Below are 21,189 nucleotides of genomic sequence, written 5' to 3'. Positions count from 1 at the left end.
ATAAGTGTCTCCTGGAGAGCCTGTCTATTTTGATGTGGTAGTCTGCATCCTGGAGATCGATTGAGGACATCCAGTTGTCTTTCCTGATAAAGGGAAATATCGACTGCAGAGTGACCATTCGGAACTTTAATTTTCTTACATGCTTGTTGAGCCTGCTGAGATCTAGAATTGATCTCCAGTCCCCTGTCTTTTTTGGAACTAAAACGAATTGAAAGTAAGTTCCAGATCCTACTTGCTCTGTGGGGACTTCTTTAATGACTCTTTTTTGTAGCAACGAGATGACCTCTGATGTTGCACGGTCTAGTTGGATGGGTGGTACATCTGGAAGAGACCAGTTTGTTGGGGGTTCAGAAATAAAGGGAATCAGGTAACCCATGGATATTGCTGTGTGTACCCAACGATCTCAAGTGAGAGTTAGCCAGACGCTTGGGTACAGCTATATACGCCCTCCTGACTGCCTCCAGAGACGGACAGTCAGGCAACCCCTCAGGGTCAATGGAAGGGACGATCAGAGAAAGTTTCTCTGTCTCCCTGATGTTGCAGACCTCCTCTGCCACAAGGGCAGCATCTTCCATTATATCCTCCCCCTCTGCCCCTGGGGGAGGGTTGACCTTGTGCCTGAGGAAAACCTTTTTGGGATTTGCAGAACCACATTTTCCCTCCTGTATTACCCTTGGGATAAGGTTTGGACAGGAGAGAGAGAGAGAGAAATGGACTCCAATGGCAGATAAGGTTTTTCCTTCCTGCTCACACCTAGTCAAAGTCTCTTTCACCTGGGGTCAAAAAAGAGATGAACCATCAAAGGGAACGTCAGTGAAGGAAGACTTGAAGAATTCCGTAAAATTACAAAGACACATCCACGAATATCTCCTGAGAGCTATTCCTGTTGTGGCTGCCCTGCTCACTCCATCTGCTGCATATGAGATCAGCCTCATGGAGGAGTTAGCTATGGAAGTAAGGGTGGAGAGCTGCATGGAAACCTTGTCCATGGAACCTGGAGCTACTGAACCCTGGAGGGTATCGCCTAACTCTTTCATGAGATCCCTCTGAAGACGAGTGAAATGAGTCAGGTAATTCAGCAATCTTAGTGTAAATGACGCTGAAGAAAAAGTACGCTTCCCATACCTATCCATCGTCCTGGACTCCTCATTAGGAGGATGGATATTAGAAGACATCTCAGATAATTCCTTCTTGGTGGCCACTGCTACCACCATAGCATCAACTGGAACTCACTTGCTAAGGAAAGTCTTGTTCGTAGGTGCTGTCATAAATTTGCTTGGCCTCCTAAGGCTGGCTTCCACTGAATCTGGAGAGGTCCATGCTTTCTGCAAAATGACCCCCAAAAGTTAGTCATAAGGTGGTGTCACCCAAGAGGTGGAAGGTCAGGAGCCAAAGGCCTCAAGATACACTAATTCATCCGCAATAGGATTAGAGGTCTTCCAATCACCCCTCTGTCTAAGGATTTCTAGGATGTCAGAGAAGGAGACATCCTCAGAGGGAGATCTGGGGGACCCTTCTTATTCCTCTAAATCAGTGTCTGATGTGACAGATTCAGAGGAGTCGACATGTTTCCTCTTACATAACCTCTTCTGAGGGAGCTCTCCAGTGGGATAATCTGGGGAGGTCTTGGAAGAGGTTATGTAAGAGGAAACATGTTGACTCAGAGAACTGAATCAGAAGGGTCCCCCAGATCTCCCACTGTCTAAGGATTTCTAGAATGTCAGAGAAGGAGACATCCTCAGAGGGAGATCTGGGGGACCCTTCTGATTCCTCTAAATCAGTGTCTGATGTGACAGACTCAGGGGAGTCAACATGTTTCCTCTTACATAACCTCTTCCGAGGGAGCTCTTCAGTGGGATAATCTGGGGAAGTCTCAGAAGAGGGGATGCCTCCAATGGGGGCTACTTGGGGCTCTGGTTCCCTACGCTGTGGGAATGGCAGGGGGAAAGAGGTTGCTGTCTGCTGCTGGTGGGACACACGTTCCAAATTAATGGCTTTGGCAGAGGATAAAGCCTTCTCTATAGCTTCAAAAGCCTTTCCCCCCCACTCTGAAGAAGACCTCTGCTCTGACGGGGCAGATGGTTGACTCCTAGCAAGAGGGAACGGCTCCAAAGCAGAAGTGGGAGCCGAGCTGAGTCGAGCCAAGGCTCCGAGAGGGAGGGTTGGTTCTAAAGAGAACCCAGGGTGACTATCCCCCTCGGAGTCGACACGAGAGCATCGGCTCTCAGAACCCTTGGCTCCAGACTGAGCCATCCAGCCTAGAGTAATTGGCTCAGAGGAAACAGGCTGAATCCCTGGAGCTGAAGGGTCGAAGACAGAGGAACCTGACATAATAGGCTCCAAGAGCGAAGCAGTCGGAGGAGGAGCAGTGATGGGTACGGGGGATGGCTCTGAGACCTTTGGGTCTGGAGGGGTCAATTTTCTAGCCAGAGCTGGATCTGAAAGCAACCTCTTCACCACCCGCTCAATGTCCTCATCTGATAGGGTCCTGGAGGATCTGGTGGAGACTGAAGGAGACCTCCTTCTCTCCAAAATAGGAGGTCTCAAAATAAGAGATACAGTCTCGATGTCAGGCAAAAGCTTTGGTACCGAAGACTGTCTCAGAACCGATGGAATAGACTGCATTGAACATGAAGCAGAGTCAGAACTGGAACTCCTTGGTTCCTACACTTTTAGACTTTTTGGTCAGCTATGAAGTCAGGACCGATGATTTTTGCTTTGAAGATTTTGGAGCTGCCTGACCAAGTTCCAGCTGTTCCTGGAAGGAACTGGTCATAAGACCTCTGTCAATAAGCTTTCTCTTCCTTTCATTTAACACTCTTGTACTAAAAGTGTGACAGAAGGTGCAAGGTTCCTGTAAATGGTCTTTCCCCAGACAATATATGCAACTGGTGTGGCTGTCTGTAAGAGACATTTTCTGCGCACACCTGTCACCCTGTCACATTTTTTGAAGCCCAAAGGGCGATGATCCTTGTGAACCTTGTCTTTATCTTTAGACATAGTTAAACACTAATATAAAAGTGTAAGGAAGAAGAAATTTTTTTTTTTTTAATAACATTCACACACACAGGGAGGAAAGGCCCTCTAACTTAAACGGGCACCACGGCCCTCTAATTTAAATGGGTCTTACAGTCCTAAGGGGGGAATAGGGGTTGAAAACTTTCAAAAAACAGATGCATAGTACAGAAGAAACTGTTAAGATATATATGACAGAAAAAGGTGATAGAAAAGGACTAAATAAGTAAAAAAAAAAATGTTCTACTTAGCCAACGATCCAGTAAGACACAACCTTGAAGCTTTCATGGCAAACGAGATCTGGGGAATTGCTGTGAGGCACCATGGGAAAGGGGCTAGCCTCGAGCCAGTAAAATGCTCTTGAGCTTTAGTGTAGGCTGAGTCGGAGCCGAATATCGGCTCCGAACCCATCCAGCAAGAATTAGGGCGAGATAGGACTACATAACATCGTTCATTTCCAACACAATAGAAAAAAGGTTCAGCAAAACTTCATTAAATTGAGAATGATATAGTTCTGTCATATCTAACCAGTATTTCATAGCCTGAATATCCCTAAAAATGGGGTATAGGTGTATAAAGGCTTTCATTATTTAAAGTGCATACCCACATCATGTTGGATGCCTGTACATCATGTATCAATGGCAACAACTCAGTAGCATCAACTAGTCTGGCCCTGACATTCACCAAAAGAGGCTTTAAATAAAATTCTAAAAACTCAGAAGTGGGTTCAGTAGGAGAAACCATTCCCAAAATAATCGGTCTACCCAGAACTGGATTAACCTTTTATGAATTTTAGATAGTAAATAAAACCTTTGTCTTAACTTCAGAGGGTATAACCCAATTAATAAACACTTAATTAAAAAAGGAATCAATAGATTTTTTTAAAAATACTTGAATGATCTAATTCCAGAGTTACATATGTTTATAAATTGTTTAACTGTTTGTAAGCTTCCAGTTTGTAGTCTTTTTCTCCATAACACAATTCTCCCACCTTTATCAGCACTCCTTATTACCACATGTTTTGGCTCTACAGATCTTTCAGAGCAGATCTTTCAGCTAGTGTAAGATTATAACCAAAATTCCTAAATATATTTCTCTGATTAAGATATAAATCATATATATTTGATTGTTCAAAAGCTGTAACTACTGGGTGATATGGTGGGTGGAAGTTAGATTTTTTAAAAACAAAACAAAAGGGTTGTCAGCCTGACTTGAATGTTCATCATCCCCATAATTATACCAGTATTTTAACTTTAAAATTCTAGCGAATGACTTAATGTCTTGCACCACATCAATTAAGCCTACAAAAAAACTATTAACAAAATTTAAACCCTTGTTCAGAAAAGTTTCACTAGCTTCAATCATGTCAAAGTCAGTCAAAATTATGCATAAAGATTAATTTTCTACATCTTTGTCAACATCTCCTGAAAGTTTGATGTAATGACTGCCTCCATTCCTGGGCTTACGATATTTGCACCTACCCAGCTTGTGTGCCTTTGACCTAGAAAAGTCTTTTTCAACTTTGGAGACACCTCTAAATCAGTATCAGTATTGGACCATATAGAAGACTCAGAAAAAATGTCAGATTGATACAAAATTGATCTATTGTTGAATCATTTCCTTTTCTTCTTCACTTGGATATTATTCTAATTGGCACCTACACACACACACACACACACACACACACACACACACACACACACACACACACACACACACACACACACACATAGGTGTGGGACATTGGATCAAATGTCCAATACCCTGACACACAGTAGCTGCTGTCAAAATGTGGAACACAACAAGATAGACACTTGCTATGCATACTCCAGGGATTACCCTGAAGTGGAGTAAACAAGCTGCAAGTGGGATGTTTGATCTGATGCCCTACACCTATATATTTACACACACACACACACACACACACACACACACACACACACACATGCATGTACAGTCTGCCCAAGCCATGACCATAGGGGTACATGTCACATTTATTATCCACATTTTTGGGGGATGGTATTCCCTTGTATTTATTTTCCATAAGTTCTCCAAGTTTCAGGTCAAACATCTTCAGATTACAATACCATAAAATGTGCAGCTAAGTGAGCATCATATTATCCACACACCATGGAAAGCCAGACTAAAACATGTTACAAAGAAAATTGTCACACTGACTTTTTAACTACCATGACACCATACTTTATTCAATTGCAAGCAGCTAAAGCTGCTTCATCCTATATAGGCAAGTTGTTTCACTTTTTCTTCTAAGCCAGGAATCTTCTAATACTCCTCTTGCTTTCCCACCATCTACCTTTCGGTATGAGTTTGCACCAATCCTAAGTTCCTAATCAAGGCATTTCCTTTTTTTCTCACAAAAGAGGCAGGATTGTTTACTCTTAAGAACTTATAGAGCCATGCAAACAAGACTTGGTCATGGCTACAGGCCATGGCTATATGCTAGGACTGAAATAAAAAAATAATTAAATCAGCTCAGATATCAGGCAATCACTCCAGAGGAACACTAACAGCCAGACTGTTGCAGTTTATTACTTGCTCCCCTATCTATACGGCAGAGGGATTAAGACAAGGTTGAACCTGCAGATCTCCAGCCACTCTTCAAGGTTATTTGTGAATAGTGTTAGGGCAATGTTTTGTTTGACATGGAGAAGAAGCCTATTCCATATGTAAGAGACTCTCTGACAGAGTCACCAATACGAAAAACAAGTTTTATTCATGCCTCAGTGCAGATTCAGGTCCCAAGAGTGGGTATATATAATACTACCAGTTTTACAAATGTGCAAACTCAAGAAAGGTATAAACCAGGAATTCTAACTGCTGGACTAGATGGGAAACATGATGCTGTCATTACCATCAGCACAAAGGGATAAAGCCCTTTAATCCAGACAATCAAGTTCAAGTAGTGGCTTAGGCACCTGTTTGACCTGGCATGGGTAGGGGAAGAAAAATGACAAGGCTTAAGCCTGCTCACTTTTCCTCAGAGGGAGGAGTGAGGGGTATATATCTATGCATGCTTTCCATAGAAGACGTTTCAGTGAAGACTGAGGTTTACACAGTTGGAGTGCAGTCTATATAAAGGTGTAGGGTCAATTAATTATATTGCATGCAAAAGATGTAGCTGTACATCCTGAAGGCCCATTGCATGCCAACCCCTTCAGTGTGACCATGTATGAGTAGGGGAGGCAAGGGCTTATTAAGAAAATTCTAGCCTCCCAGAGTGCTAATGATGACTTGCACTTCAAGCTAGCTCACTTCACACTTCTGGGAATGGCTGAATCATGGGGATCTCACCCAGTGGGAAAGTACAGTTGTAAGTAAACTCACCTTAACACTAGGTGTTAGAATTAGTACTGCTGCAGTACCCTTAACTATATGGGATATAACTTGTGAAGGATATTATAGCTGGCCAGCCTCCAAAGCTTCAGGGCACCTTCTACACATGCCCAAGCCCATCTCAGCATTCATGCCAACTGACAGAGGAAAAAGTCCTTGAAAGGTCAGTGCTATGAAAATGATCATAAAAGTCCTCTCCCTGACAACAAAAATATACAAAAAATGAGGGGGGGGTGCTTACAGCACTGAATTTACTGTTATGGTAAGTTTACTTAAATTACTGTACTATATTCATCACATTGATCACTGCTGCAGTAGCCTTAGCTATATGGCTAGACTACAATAGCTTAAACTGCCTGGGAAGAGGAAGGATGAGGATCCAGGAGCCCACAGAAAATGATCCTACCAAAGCCTTCTCTACATCTGGAGAAGAAATATAGTTTGTAATGTTTTATAAAGGTATGTACAGAGAACCAGGTTTTTAGTTTTACAATACTTCTAGAATCCAACTCTGTCTAAAAAGCCACAGATGAAGCCAAAGGCCCTTGTAGACTAAGCCATGAGTCTGTATGGAATTGCCTTGTTGTGGTTAGTATAACAAAAGGTAATAGCATGAGGCAACAATTTGAAAATAGTCTGCTTTGACACAGGTTGTCCTTTCTTGTTACCTTCACAAGAAATGAACAGATGACCAGACTTCCTGAAAGTTTTGGTTCTCTCAAGATAATATCTGTCTGTGGACATCCAAAGTATGGAGTATCCTTCCTCCCTAGTTTTTAAATTCTAGAAAGACAGTGAGATGGATAGCTTGAATCAATGTAAACCACTTTAGGCAAAATTGAAGGATTAGCTCTTAATGAAACCCTAGCTTTGTGGAAAATTAGATAAGGGTGACACACCATAAGAGACTGCAACTCAGATACTATTCTTGCAAACTCCTGAGAAAAAACTGCTGTTTTCCATGTTAAGAACCTCAAGTCAGTCTGACAGGTTTGGTTTAAATGGAGTCATTATTCATTTTTCCAAAACAAAATTCAGATCCTAAGGAGGAGACATCTGTTTTCTACAAGACCTGGTATGTAACACTTCTTTCAAAAACATTTCCACATGAGAATATAATGGAAAAGGGATATCCATGGGCAGACATGCTGAAATGGCTGCCAGATGCACATTTATGGAAGCATAAGATAGGACGGAGAATAACAGCTCACACAAATAACACAGATCCAGAGAAACACTAGCCTTAAAATGGTCCTAGTCCTTGTCTTGGCACCAACTATTTGTTAATATATGACTTCTTTGTAGTAGGTTTCTTTTCTTCCTTTAATACCTGATGCACATTCTCAGAATCTCTTTAATACCTTGTAGGTATCTATTTCACCACTCAGGCAGTTAGTTGCAGTTGTTTGGAGATGGGGTATGCCAAACACCTCTGGTCTTATATGAGTAGATTCAGTCTGTGAGGAAGCTTGTGTTAATTGTCCTTGGCCTTCAGAAGGACCCTGGATAATAGTGGAAAGGGTGGAAAAAACATATATGGACATTCCTGTCCAAAGAAAAGAAAATACATCTGCCTTTCAGGCCTTCTTGCATTCAGTCCTGGAAAAGAAATTTGCCAATTGATTGTTCAAAAAGGAAGCAAAAATATCTACTTGAGGAATTCACCACAGATGGATCAACTCTTGGAAGACTACCTCAACTAGTTTCCCTTCATGAGGGTCTGCCTTTGTCCTGCTCAACTTGTCTGCTACACAGTTTTTTCTGATGGTGTGAAAAATTCATGTACAGTGAGATTCTACTGTAAATCTTTACTCCATGCTAATATGACTGGTCTGCGGAGAGGATGACATCTGACCCCCTCTTGCTTATGTACCATATTACAGTAGTATTATCTGTAACTACCTGAAGAGGTCCTGTCAACCACAGATGATTCAAACAGTTAGCCTTTAGAAGAGCTAGCATATCTTTTATATTCATGTGCTTTAGTATGTCTTTCTTGTCCCAGAGACCTTGCATTTTATCTCCATTGACACTGATCTCCAACCAAAATATGAGGAGTCTGTTGTGACTGTTTTACAACCGAAGGGAAGAAGGGCAGACCTGGACTCAGGGATATTTGATGTCTCCATCAAGTGATTTCTCCTTTCACAAATCCCAGGACTGAAATTTGAAAAGACAGTGGGTGTTGGTAGGACCAAAGAGACTTCAAATACCATTGCATCTTTCTCATGTGGAGTCTTGCAAGAGGTATCACGCAAATCATAAATGTCATGCGACCCAGAATCCTGAGATATTCCCAAGCAGCTACAGTAGTCTGAGTGGAAAACATCTGGAATAGCTCTAAATATAGATCTTTTTTCCTGTGGAAGAAAGGATCTTTGTGTTAAAGTATCTAGCAAGCATCCCAGAAACACAATCTTGTGTGATGGAGTCAAAAAATGATTTTGAATGTTCTCTTGGAATCCCAGCCTGTGTAGGAGATCTATTACCCAAGTGAGAGATTAATGGTAGTTTTAAAAAGACTCTGACAGGAGATAGATACTTAGTGAATACCTTTCGAGCACTGGATAGTCTAAAGAGTAAAGCAGAGAACTGATAATATGACTGAGACACACAAAAAAACTTAATACATACCTGAAGTCTGGATGAACAGGAATGTGATGATATCTATCTTTTAAATCTAAGGTTACAAAAAAATCAAATGAGGAAGAAGGAGTAACAGATTCTGAAGTGAAAGCATTTGAACTTGCATGCAATCATAAACAGATTTAGGAAGGAAAGGTCCATAAACCAGTCTCCATGAATTTTCTTTCTTTGGCACTAAAACATTCTTGAATAAAATGCTTTTCCAAGCTGGGAAGGAGGAATTGTTTTTATTACTCCCTGACACAGCATGTGATGCAGAACTTAAAGGAAGAGAAGGGTTAGGTCTGGAGGATGAGAAGGAATACATTGGAAAAGCGGAATTTCCTCCTACTGTCATCTGTATCCTAGCTGGATCAGCTTCCAAACCCATTTGCCTGAAACAATCTGTTGCCAAAGACAGAAAAGGAGATTTACACTTCAGACTTTTTGCAAAGGGTAAGGGACTACTGGGGGGCAAGGTACTATAAATAGTCATTCTGCCTTATTTGACTGCCTTTTGGGGGGGGGGGCAGCTTTCTTTTTAGAACCTACCTGCCATTATTTTTTTAAATATCTGCTTATCAACATTCTGCTGAAACTATTTGTTTTGATTTTTGCTAAAAATGGACGAGGGAGCAGAAAATCCATTGGAAAATTTACAGAGGGAGAGATTACCTGAGAGATTCCCTTTATCAGCTTAACTCTGTCATCACACTCATCCCTATATCAGAAAGTCCAAAAACCGAGTCTCTATCCAAATGATAATTCAAAATTTCATCTTTGGCATCTTTTGGTAGACTCTAATAATGCAGTCTGGTAAATCTCATCAACACAGTAAAAGTGTCGACAGACATGGAAGTAGTATCTACAAAGTCATAAACATGCTTCAAAAAATGACTAGTGATTTGAAAACCAAATTAATCTAAACTGCACAAATCCGATTTTTCCTTACAAGAGGAAACTACAGCCAAAACATTCCTCATATGTTCACAATTCGTCAGAATAAACTTTAACATATGAGCCTGACAATTTAAAAATCTGAAAATCAAAGTTGCAGAAACAAACACTTTTTCCCAAACTTAGCTTTACCACCCTTGTCAAAAAGAGAATGTTTAGAATTAACAAAATGTTTGGCAGCAGCTAGATTAACTAAAGCCATAGCTGCTATGTCAGGTCTGTGATTAGCGTATAAAAACTTGAAAGTCTGAGGAACGTTGTACATTCTGTCTGCTTTCTTACAGGCAGCAGGTTGGCTGTGTCAGGGGAAATACAGGCTGTGAGCAACACATCCTCCAATGCTAATAGCACCGGCAGTGTGGGGTGTGAAGGTTCTGGGAATTCCAGTTGTAGCACCTCATAGTATTTTGAGGGACTGAGATACATCACTATTCTCCCACTGAAAACACTGGTACATTCTAGAAACAGTCTCAGTGAAAGAGAATCCCTCACAAGAAGATTCAGATACCATACTCTCCTCAAAATCTGAATCAGAAGCCTGAGGAGAAAAACCTGCATCTTTCCCTTCACATTTCCCTACAGATTCAACATCTTGAAACTCTTCATGGTAAGAGGAATCCCTTATCCTTTTACCAGAAACCACCTTACAGGAAGTGTCAATAGCCTGTACAATACCCTATGTCAAGCCCAATAAATTAGTCTTGTCCAGAGAAACTAACACAGGAAAAGTTTAATATTTAGTTTTCTGTCTCTTTTTGACAGGAAAATTAGGGCAAACAGCCCTAGTACTGCCAGCAGCAGATTCCCCAGGTATGGGCACAACAGTCTGGCTAAGCAAGAACACATTCCCTGCCCCTTCCCCCATAACCAACTAAAGTGGCTCTCCCCTGCCCAGTAAGGGAACCCCAACAGCCACAGTGGATGTGGCTAAACCGTGGTCCAGTGGACTCTGAGGGACAAAAGTGAGTGGTCTTTGGAACCAGGATTGGTCAAAGCAGAGTCACCCACCTGCAGTTGAGGCAAATTACCTGCCTGTTATGGTAGCAAAGACTGCTTAGTTAACTTTCTTTTTGTTGCTGAAAGAAGGTCCAACTGAGGAACTGGCACTTTGTTTCATGGTCAAGCTGAAAATGGTGATTGTTTCCTGGAGAAGTTTGGTAGCAATAATCCGTAAAAGAGGAAATTACAAAAAAGTCACCTTTTCCCAAAAAAACACAGTAAAAACCCTTTAAACACTTTCCCCAACCCCAAAAAAATAAAATAAACACAGTTTATCCAGGGAAAAAGCAGTTTAACGACTTTTTACAACAAAATTAAAAAATGCGTCCTCTCATTTAAAAATATATAAAAGTAATGAGACAGTCAATAAAAATCCTTTTTTGTATCTTTAAACAGTTGTAAAAAAAGTTAGTTTAAACAAAAAATATAATATGGAAGATTTTTTCCCCAAGGGAATTTATCTGCACAGCAATGGAACAGCATTAGCTGTCAGTCAAACATTGAAAGCCCACAGAGGAGTATTCTTCTCTGCAGCAGGAAAGCTCTGAAGAGTTTGGCACCCAAACCAGTCTATTAGTCAGCTCAACTTGAGATGACTAACAGTTTGGGCATGTGGAAGATACCCTGAAGCTTTGGATGGTGGCCATCTGTTGTATCGTATGCAGGACATAGCCCTTACTGCAGCATTGATCAATATGAAGAACATGTACAGTTGTATAATTTGCTACCCATAACAGTAGATGTTCAGATTCTTTATTGCTGCAGTAAGCTATGGGTTGCAGTCTGACAAGTACACGACACCTGACCAGCTTCCCAAAGTTCCCATACAGTCACTCTAGTTGCCAACATGCTAACCCCTTTTGGGGGGAACAATAAAGGCCATCAGAATGATTAAAATCATTCAGGACTTTCTTGCCCCAAAAGAGAATAAGGGGAACTGTTACTGAACTAACCCACAACTACAGTAACCATTAAAAAACCACAACAGCCTCAACAATAAAAGTTGTAACCCATACCACGTATATACAACAAGAAGGATGGTGGGTGGGTGCAACTACTGCACCAGCATAGAATTCAAACTTCTAATGTTCTGGATATGTGCAACACAACTGTACTATGTTCATCATTTTCACTGCTACAGTAGCCTATGGGTAGAGTACCAAAGCTGTCCCTACCTGGTAGGAGGAAGGATAAGGGTCTTTGAGCCCCTGGAGGATAGTCCTTGCAAGGCCTGCTCTGGAACTGGAGAAGGAATACTGTTTATAGTGCTTTGTAAATGTATGGATGGAGGACGAAGTTTCTACCACTAGGATAGTTCTATAGTCCACCCCTTTCCAATATGCCATTGAAAAAGCTAAAGTCATTGTAGAATTGGGGCCCCAACCCTGCCTGGCACAGTTTTGCCATGGTGGAAATAGCAAAACACAGCAGAAGAGGGCAATCATCTAGAGATGGTCTGCTTAAACATGGGTTGCCCTTTCTTAATCTCTAAGATATAAATTGCTGGTCAGCTTTCATGAAGGACTTTTTATGTCAAGATAGTACCTGAGTTGCCTATGCACATCCAAGATGTGAAAAATCTGTTTTCCCTTGTATATTCAATGTGGATAAAAAATGGAGATTAACAGCTTGATTCAAAATGAACTGTGAGACAACCTTAGACATGAATGTGGTGTTAGTCTACAGAGGAACCGTATCTCTTTGGAACACCAGGTAGGATTCCCCCACCATGAGCACTTGCAACTGCAACTCAGATACTCATCCTGCAGATGTCAGAGCAACAAGTAGAACAACTTTCCAAGTAATGAACCTCAAATCAACCAAAGAGACAGGTTAAAAAAGTGACAAAGTCAGTTTCTCAAGCACAAGATTGAGATCAAGATGGAGAAATTTGTTTTAGGGGACTCATGTAAAACCCTTTTCATAAACTGTTTGACCACAAGAATGGAAGACTGAGAGGGATCCATGGGCAGATAGGCTGAAATGGCTGCTAAATGCACTTTGACAGAAACATACAAAAGGCCAGATGATAGCAGCTCATGCAAATAATTAAGTACTGTGGATGCAAATTCCCTGATGGATACATGGTTATTAACTAGGCACCAACTTAAAAATTGTTTACATTTGTGAATATATGAGTTTCAAGTAGCAAGCTTTCTTACTTCCTTTAGTACCTGCTGTGTGTCCTTTTGAAAAAAGGTGCCCAAAAGGTATCAGAATTGAATCATCCAGGCAGTCAGTTGCTTGATGTCAGGGTGTATTAAATGCCCCATACCCAGCATGAATAGATCCAGTCTGTGAGGAAGCTTGTGACAATTACCCTTGGCCAATTTCATAAGAAGGAAGAATCAATTTTCCAGGGCCGAAAAAGGGTCACCATAACGACTTTTGGTAAATCTTTCTAAATCTTCAGAAGTACCTTGGAAAAGGCTGGAAATGGTAGAAAAGCATATAGGAACATTTCTAACTAGGGGAATGAGACAGCATCTGTTCTCCAAGCTTGCTTGTAAGGATTCCTGGAACAGAATTTGTCTACTTGTTGGCTTTGAAAGGAGGCAAACAGATATACTTGAGATGTTCCCCACACATGGATCAATTCCTGGAATTCCCCTGAATAGAGTTTCCACTTGCGAGGGTCTGCCAAGGATCTCATTATGCCTTCCACTATGATTTGCTCTGATAGTATGCTAGAGGTCTGAAGAGTTAGAGAGTCTTGAAGAGCTTATTCCCAAGCATCATTGCCAGGTGGCATAGTTGGTATGAGCTGGTGCCCCCTTGTTTGTTTAAGTACCAAACCACTGCCCTGTTGACTGTAATCACCTGTATAAGGCCTGGTTACCAAAGATGATGTAAACCTTTTACAGCTTAAATCACAGCCAGCATTTGTTTGGCATTTATGTGCTTTTGTCAGTCCTAATATGTCCCATAGAAACTGCATCCCAAGTGAAATCTGAGGTCTGTCAAGAACAATTGTGTTGTTGTAAGAAGAAAGAAAGGGGGCCCTGGAATTGGAGTCCTGCATTTAAAGTCATTTGATCACTCCACCACTGTAGTTCTAGCATTACAAATCCCAGCATTAATATTTGAAATTCTAGGGGTGAAGATGCTGAGTCCATATTTTTAGGAACCACCAAATCTTTCTCATGTACAGCCTGCCAAGTGATATCTTTGGGATCATGAGTCATAAGGCCTAGAATTCTGAGTAGTTCTCTGGCTTAAACTTGAGTCAGAAGAGAAAAGTTTCCAGTTTGTCTTGAGGCAAAAAGACTTTTTACATGAGAGTGTCTATAAGTCACCCTAAAGACACAATCCTGGTGCCAGAGTCAAGAAGGATTTCTGTATGTTTATCTGAAACCCCATATGGGTTAGGAGGGATGAAACCTTTGCTAAAGCCTCCTGGCATCTTGGCAAAGACTCTGCACAAATAAGCAAGTTGTCATAATAAAGAAAAATGTCAATATCCTGCAGTCTGCAGTAAGCTGTTACAGGAGCTAGGCAATTTGTAAACACTCCTGGTGCAGTAGATAACTCAAAGGATAATGCAGAGAACTGATAATGCAACCTAAATACACAAAAGCTTAGCAGTCTCCTAAATATGTATGCTATTAGAATGTGATATTAAGTATCTTTTAGGGATAAGGTTACCATAACACAGTAGTTTGGAAGAAGGGCTAACACTGACTGGAGGGTCAACACGTTGAATTTTGGAACTTTCACATAAAGGATTGAGAGATCCAAAACTGGTCTCCATGAGTGATGCTCTTTTAGGACCAGAAACATTATAGCATAAAAGTCCCTTCCTAAGTGTTCATCAGGAATTTTTCGATGACACCTGCTTCTAACACATGTTGGAGCACCTGAGAAAACTGTGTGGTTTGAAGCGCAACAGGATCCCCTTGAAAAGAGGAAGATCATTATTAATTACTAGCTGTAACTTTCCTGAATCACCTTGCAGCAGCATTGAGGTTCAGATACTGAGGAGCAGAAGGGAAGTAGGGGCAGGAGGAGGTGGGGAAGGTGCCCAGGTCTCTGGCACAGTCATTTTGAATCTGGTATCTAACACTTTGTAGCAAAATGTCCTTGTTTTCAGGATTTTGGGTTGTTACCCTCTTGCCTTTTCTTCTTGAGTGTCTGCCAGTTATTAGGCTGCATTCTCTGCTTGTTCTGTCCTTTTAAATGTGGTATTGGATTTTGAAGGGAAGAGTCTGGGGACCTTAAAAATCATAGAAACCCCCAGAATTAATTTACCTCTCTCATCCCACTGTTTGAGAATCTGTGCAGAGCAGGCCCAAGTAAAATGTCTGTGTATAAAGATTACCTCAAAAATTCTGATTTTAAGTCATCTGAAAAGTTTTGGTTACATACCCAAACAAATTTCCACAAAACAGTAGCTGAAGCAGAAGCCTTGGAAACAGTATCAGTACAATCATACACACTTTTTCAGGCATGTTTAGAAACCTGTTATAGGTTACACCTGGTTTCATTCGGAGAAGAATAATCTTCAGGGGTCAGAGAAGCAGAAACTTAGGACAGCAGGCTAATGTGGCAGAAGAAAAAAAATGTTGTACCCTGTCTAACTACTTACCCTCCTTACCCCCAGATACTGGTATGGAATAGGAAAATATGTTTTTTTTCTGCTGCAGTCATAGGCATGATAGCAGCTGGGTCAGCTGCAAGAGAAGAACAGATAAATGTATTAGCTTGTGAAACTTTTTACAATTTATCTGCTTTTTCAGGAAATGAAGCAGAATCAGGTGCATTATGGGCATTATGGCATTATGGGGTAGTAAAATTAGGTTAAGTCAAAAGTGCTCAGCACTGACTGACGGTAATAGAAACCTGGCCAGGGAAATAACAATTTTTATTGACAGTGATCATTTCTTTATTTTCAGTATGCTTAGTTTTCTGTTTCTTTTTTCTAGGTACATCCTTAAAGAGTGAATGGTTAGGGAATAGAATATCATCTCAAACAAAAGGTCTCTTTTTCCTGGGCACCTCTCAAAGATCCTCTTTAAGTATCTCCTGTATCCAAAATGGAAGGTTCTCCCGATTTACTATGAAAATTGTGAATGGAGAAGCTCTGCAGATGGGAAACTTGAAACATGGATGTTCAAATGTCCATCTTGATAAACATCTCCGTGTCAAAACTTCATATCAGGGAATGCACAGTGCATTCGCTGATATGAACTCAAAGTACTGTACAGAGATCACGGTACAGTGCAGTTTGGCAAATTCAACCCTTTCCTCACTATAATGTGATTTTGTAGTTGGAATATATAGTTAGCAGGGGGTATGGGGGGCACAGCCCCCACAAGGGGGTGCAGGGGGGTTTGCCCCCTTGCAAAAATGTGATGTTAGATGTAAGAGTTTAATTTACCTGCGCTCCACACATGATGTGTTCAATTTTAATGTTGAATCTACTGAATTCGTTCAGCTGATTTGACATTGTGCGTTGCGGAATGTTTTTTTTTTTTTCGTAATTGTGGTTCGGTGTTCGGAGAGGAAATTATTTTGTTCTGTGACATTATGATAGTAAACCAGTAATCCCTTGTACAAGCAGGGAACTGGAACAGTCACAGAGGACACATCTGATTCTCTGCTCTGTAGTGACCTACCATGTTACACAAGAGAGATTCAAGAAAACAGGTGAGCGTTCTGAGGAACCAGAAATGGCTACTGCAGAGTCACCCACCATTGGATGAGGTAGAGGAACAGCCTGCATGTGAGACACAGGCTTGTCCTTTGCTTTTTTCATTTTAGGTACATTTGGATAAGGACCACCAGGACTGGGGTAAGTACCTATGCTGTAACCAGGGAAGAAACCTGAGTGCTGGTAAGGTATGACAGAAGGAGCTGATGGGAATGTAAATTGTCACTAGTAAACACAAACAGCACACAACACTTCCAAATAAATGACTACTTAAATAAATAATGTCCCACAACAAAGCTACACAAAAGCATCCCACAAATTTAAGTAAACAAGTATTAAACATAAGTATCTGAATAATGTCAATTTCTCCCCTAGAAATATATTTCCCAGTTGTCTAAAAACACTCAGAAATACAGTAAATATAACATAAATTCAAAGGCATTAAAAGACAGTCTATTCTTCAAATGTAATCCCTAAAGAAACAATAACGGCTATTAAGGAACATCCACTGACTGCCTGAACCAAAAGACACTTATAATATTTTAATATGATTTAGTGTTTTACAGTATGCATAGAAGGTATCCCAAAAAGGGGTTTTTGCCTGTCTGACAAGAAGCCTTGGCTGGCTACTGCTCCAAAGAAGTCTCATGAGACTGCAAGAAAGTACTGAAGATTTTAGTCACTTTTGTTACTTTTATAGTTCTCTGCAAAGGAATTAGCCTATAAGCAGCCAGAGTGGCTGTGTGAGAGTGGGTTACAGCTTTGGAAAGCTGGTCAGGTGCTGTATCCTTGGCAGAATACAAACCATAAACTACTTCAGCAGTAAAAATGATGAACATCTCCCCATACATCAGCTGCCTGAAGAACAAGACCCAGAGAAAAACAACTCAGATTAATGTATTCCTTAGAAAATCACTGTGGAATGATATGTAAATGTGCACCAACAGTGATTTTCACCTTTGGGGAGATTTATCCCTTCTCTGAGTTGGTGCAACAGTCACAATGGCATATACAAGTTCAGGGGAAGAGCTGCCCCCCCCCCCCTATAAAAACACTTGTGGTTAGTTTTTATTTTTTCTCCCTTCTGTAAATCCAGCATTAACTTTTGGCATTTCTGATGCTTGGAGTTTTACTGTTCCGAATTTCATACTGGAACTGATTTTGACTGCTACAATATGTAATATATTAATAAACTAACTATACTGACTGTTGTGGCACTACTTTATGATCTTTTCTGAAAGCCTGACTTTTATCCTTAACAGATGATGCTATTATTTGGAGTTTTTACTATTTACACATGGATCTCAATAATTAATTAGTAAGTGACAGTACTGGATCCTCTGAATATCAAATGATCCTTGAATGAACCCTCTCATTGGAGAAGAAGAAATTAAGCTTTTGAACAGGAAGCATCAAAGTACTGTTCAGGAGCACCCCGAGTACTTACAGTAGCAGAGCAATAAACTGAATGCATGTGTGAAAGTTAAAACAAAAATTAATTTTACAAACTGTTCTCTTCTATGGAAGCCTATGGCACAATGACACAGGGAAAGCTGCAGTACTGATTCAATAACAGAAGAAATTACTTGTCAAGGAATAGTACCTGTGACATTACTTCTGTGACAGCAAGGAGTCTGGGCTAACTGTGCAGCAGCAGGGCTATTAGTAAAATATCATGTTGTCTTACATTCATATACACTGCCTGATGCATCAACAGAAATGTAACTTTCCCCACTCCAAATATAATTAAGTAAGGAATAAAAGGTAGCAAAACTAATACAGCTATACCAGGCAAGAAGGAAAGAGCTTTTAAAAGCTGAATTATTCAATTTCATTAATCAAATTATCTAATTTTCTGAAATCATGAGCTAGAATTCTGAACACAAGACTACATCAGAGTAGTTAAAGTACTTCTTTATATTGAGTCATTTCTTACTCCATTTATTTTTAGGCAGTACTTTTTTCACTATGCAGAATAGTATGTTAAAGCTTCCCAGTTTTTTTTCATAATTTATCCTACACATACTGTTAAACAGACTGAAAGAATATAAAAAAACTTCAAACACTGAATGTAACTACTTGAAGGTACATGTGTAGATGATAATATATCCTTTTTCATTAATACAATCCATATTCTTGCATTAATTCTGTCCATATTTAAGCAAATGAAGAAAAAGAAAGACCCTAATAGTTAGTCGTTTCATTTTGTTAACCTAATATCAAGCAGCAGGTAAATCAGTGCCTGGTTGAAGTGTCATTTAAAGATGTATATGAATGCTGAACATCCATCTAAATGCTGAATATCACAAACTGCAAATCAACATCTAAATATTTACTATGGTAAAGTCATGACATATTATTTATTTCTTCTAAAAAACAGAAATAATAAAACATTTTCTATTCTTGTCAGCTAGACATATCTGTGCTGGGACTATAGTCTCACTACAAAAGCAAAGTTCATCTGAACAAATAACAGCACAGTAACAATCCTGTAGTTTCACAATTTTCAAAAATTCAGAAGAAAAATCTCCTAAGCAAGCATACTTTGTATTGCTCACACACTCTACTCCAATGATGTAACCAGAGAATCCAAAAAAGTTTAACAGTGCCCAGACAAAAATAACTACAGCTCTGAACAAAGATGCAACCTGCTTGACCAGAAAAATAAAATGCTTGTCCAGTACTTTGAAAGTTTAAGCATATTTATTGCAATTACTGTAAAAAAGGCTATTTGATATCCAGACATCTGAAAATACATGCTTGCAAGTATAATTGACTGTCCTTTAAACTACAAACTGAAAAAAGATTGCAAAAGAGTCAAGGATAATAAACTGACCTCTGAAAGAGTATTGCAGACATCAAGATGAAATGACAGGCTGGAACGCAGAAGATATATGAAAGACAGGGGTGGTTCGCTCTTTTTAAAGCAGCTTCAAAAGGGTGATGTAAAATTCAACACCAGTCTGAAGTAAAAAAAATGATTTTTAGTCATGCCATTTGCACTTTGAGTTTTGCAATGAAGGAAGAAGTAGCTTAGACATTTATGGTAATGTGAAAGGTTTCAGAAAACATTCTGGCAAGGCTCTAGCCTGGCATTAACCATTGTTACCACAGCTTACATCTTTTTAAAATTATTTTACTTATTTTGTGAGATAAGATGTGCTAGAATTTATTTAAGAAGGTTCTGGCACATTGATCATACTTTAATTTCATTAATGTATATGTTTTGTTAATGGCTTTCTTTTTCAGATTGCCAGGCTAGTTAACCTTTTTTTTCATTACTGAAAAGGAATGCTGCCTAGAAACATGCACTATATGGGGTTTAGTGGAGGGGCTACACTTAGAGGGTAAGTAGGCTACATTCTAGAAGTTGGTACAATTCCAAATGTATTTGCTGTGACCCTACATTCTGACAATGTGCTTGGTAGAAACCTGAGAAAAATGCCTTGACACAAAATAAAGTAAACCACTTCAGTCACAATTCTCATCTGCTTGTTAAATGTATAGCAGTGCATGATTAAGAATAGTAATTCATTATATTAAAAGTGATATGAAAAATCTGTAACTCAAAGAGTAAGAGGAATCTGTATCTCATAATATTGTTTTAATATTTTTGTCTAACTTTAAAATCATTATTATCTTTGACATTGTCCCCTGGCCATGATACCACTTTACTTGACTGTGACACATAGCTTGTTTTGTGAATACTGTGATCACAGATAAAAGCCTGTGAATTCAATGAGCAGAATCATGCACTGCCAATTTGCAAGCATTGTAGAGCCCTACATTGTACTCCATCCCAACATGTGGGCACATTAATTTGCCTCAAACTCTGGTTCACATCCCTCCACATACTTTGTTAACCAACTAGAATTTGACATTAGTCTGTGTCCTGCCATTTCAATTGTAATTCTAGCATTCTGGTGATGTATGGATGTTTCTGATCATCACTGGATCCAGTTTGGCTGGTATGCAAGAGGGGATGGAACAATCGAGCGTGGGGCCTGAGGAAGAAGCTTGACTATATTACAGAAGAGGTTTCATTATATCCCTCATTTATACTTATGATCAATGAAAACTCATTCCAGGCCAAGGAAAAAGACTACTATCAGGTTCCTGACTACAAGACAAAGCAGAGCTGATAAGGCTATGAAAGTGTAAGTGGTGTTGCCCTTTCTACATGATGATTCTCTGGCACCAAGTCTTTGCCCTATGCAGCCTCCGTAAGAGAAAAGGAATAAGCTTAGAGACATTGTATAGAGAATAAAGCCCTAATTACAACCCAGGGCAGGCATCTGAGGATTCAGCAGGAAAGGATGGGTGGGCCAATCCCAAGGGGGAGTAGGTGTTAGTCTGGGTACTTCCTGAAGGGATGCATGGCTCATGGGGGGGGGGATCGGATGGAATAGATGAACACAGGGGAATGGAGTGGAGGAAAACAATGGTAGGTCATTAAATAAAAATCTTCCTAGTGGAAGCAATTGCTGGTATGACTCCTTAGGATGCCCTTAAGATCCATGCTGGCCCCAGCCCTGAGCTGAAGAAAGTCCAAGGGTGGAAGCAGGAGCTTGTAGACCCAGTGATGGACA

General features: G+C 40.1%; 1 protein-coding gene across 3 annotated transcripts in view; it reads right to left on the bottom strand.

Annotated features, from left to right (window-relative positions):
* LOC122808962 (sodium- and chloride-dependent GABA transporter 2-like) overlaps positions 1–19,499 on the bottom strand; it is a 1,071,132-nt gene extending 1,051,633 nt beyond the window's left edge. For all 3 annotated transcript variants that reach the window (XM_044080126.1, XM_044080127.1, XM_044080128.1), the window contains exon 1: positions 19,437–19,499. The gene's annotated coding sequence lies outside the window, so the exon portion shown is untranslated. The remainder of the gene's footprint in view (positions 1–19,436) is intronic.
* Between the last annotated feature and the right edge of the window lie 1,690 nt (positions 19,500–21,189).

This window comes from Protopterus annectens, chromosome 8.part0 (genome assembly GCF_019279795.1).
Source record: "Protopterus annectens isolate FY-2018-M chromosome 8.part0, PAN1.0, whole genome shotgun sequence".
NCBI classification, from domain to species: Eukaryota; Metazoa; Chordata; order Ceratodontiformes; family Protopteridae; genus Protopterus; species Protopterus annectens.
The sequence above is the reverse complement of the archived record's forward strand: the minus strand, read 5'-3'. Positions and strand labels throughout refer to the sequence as shown.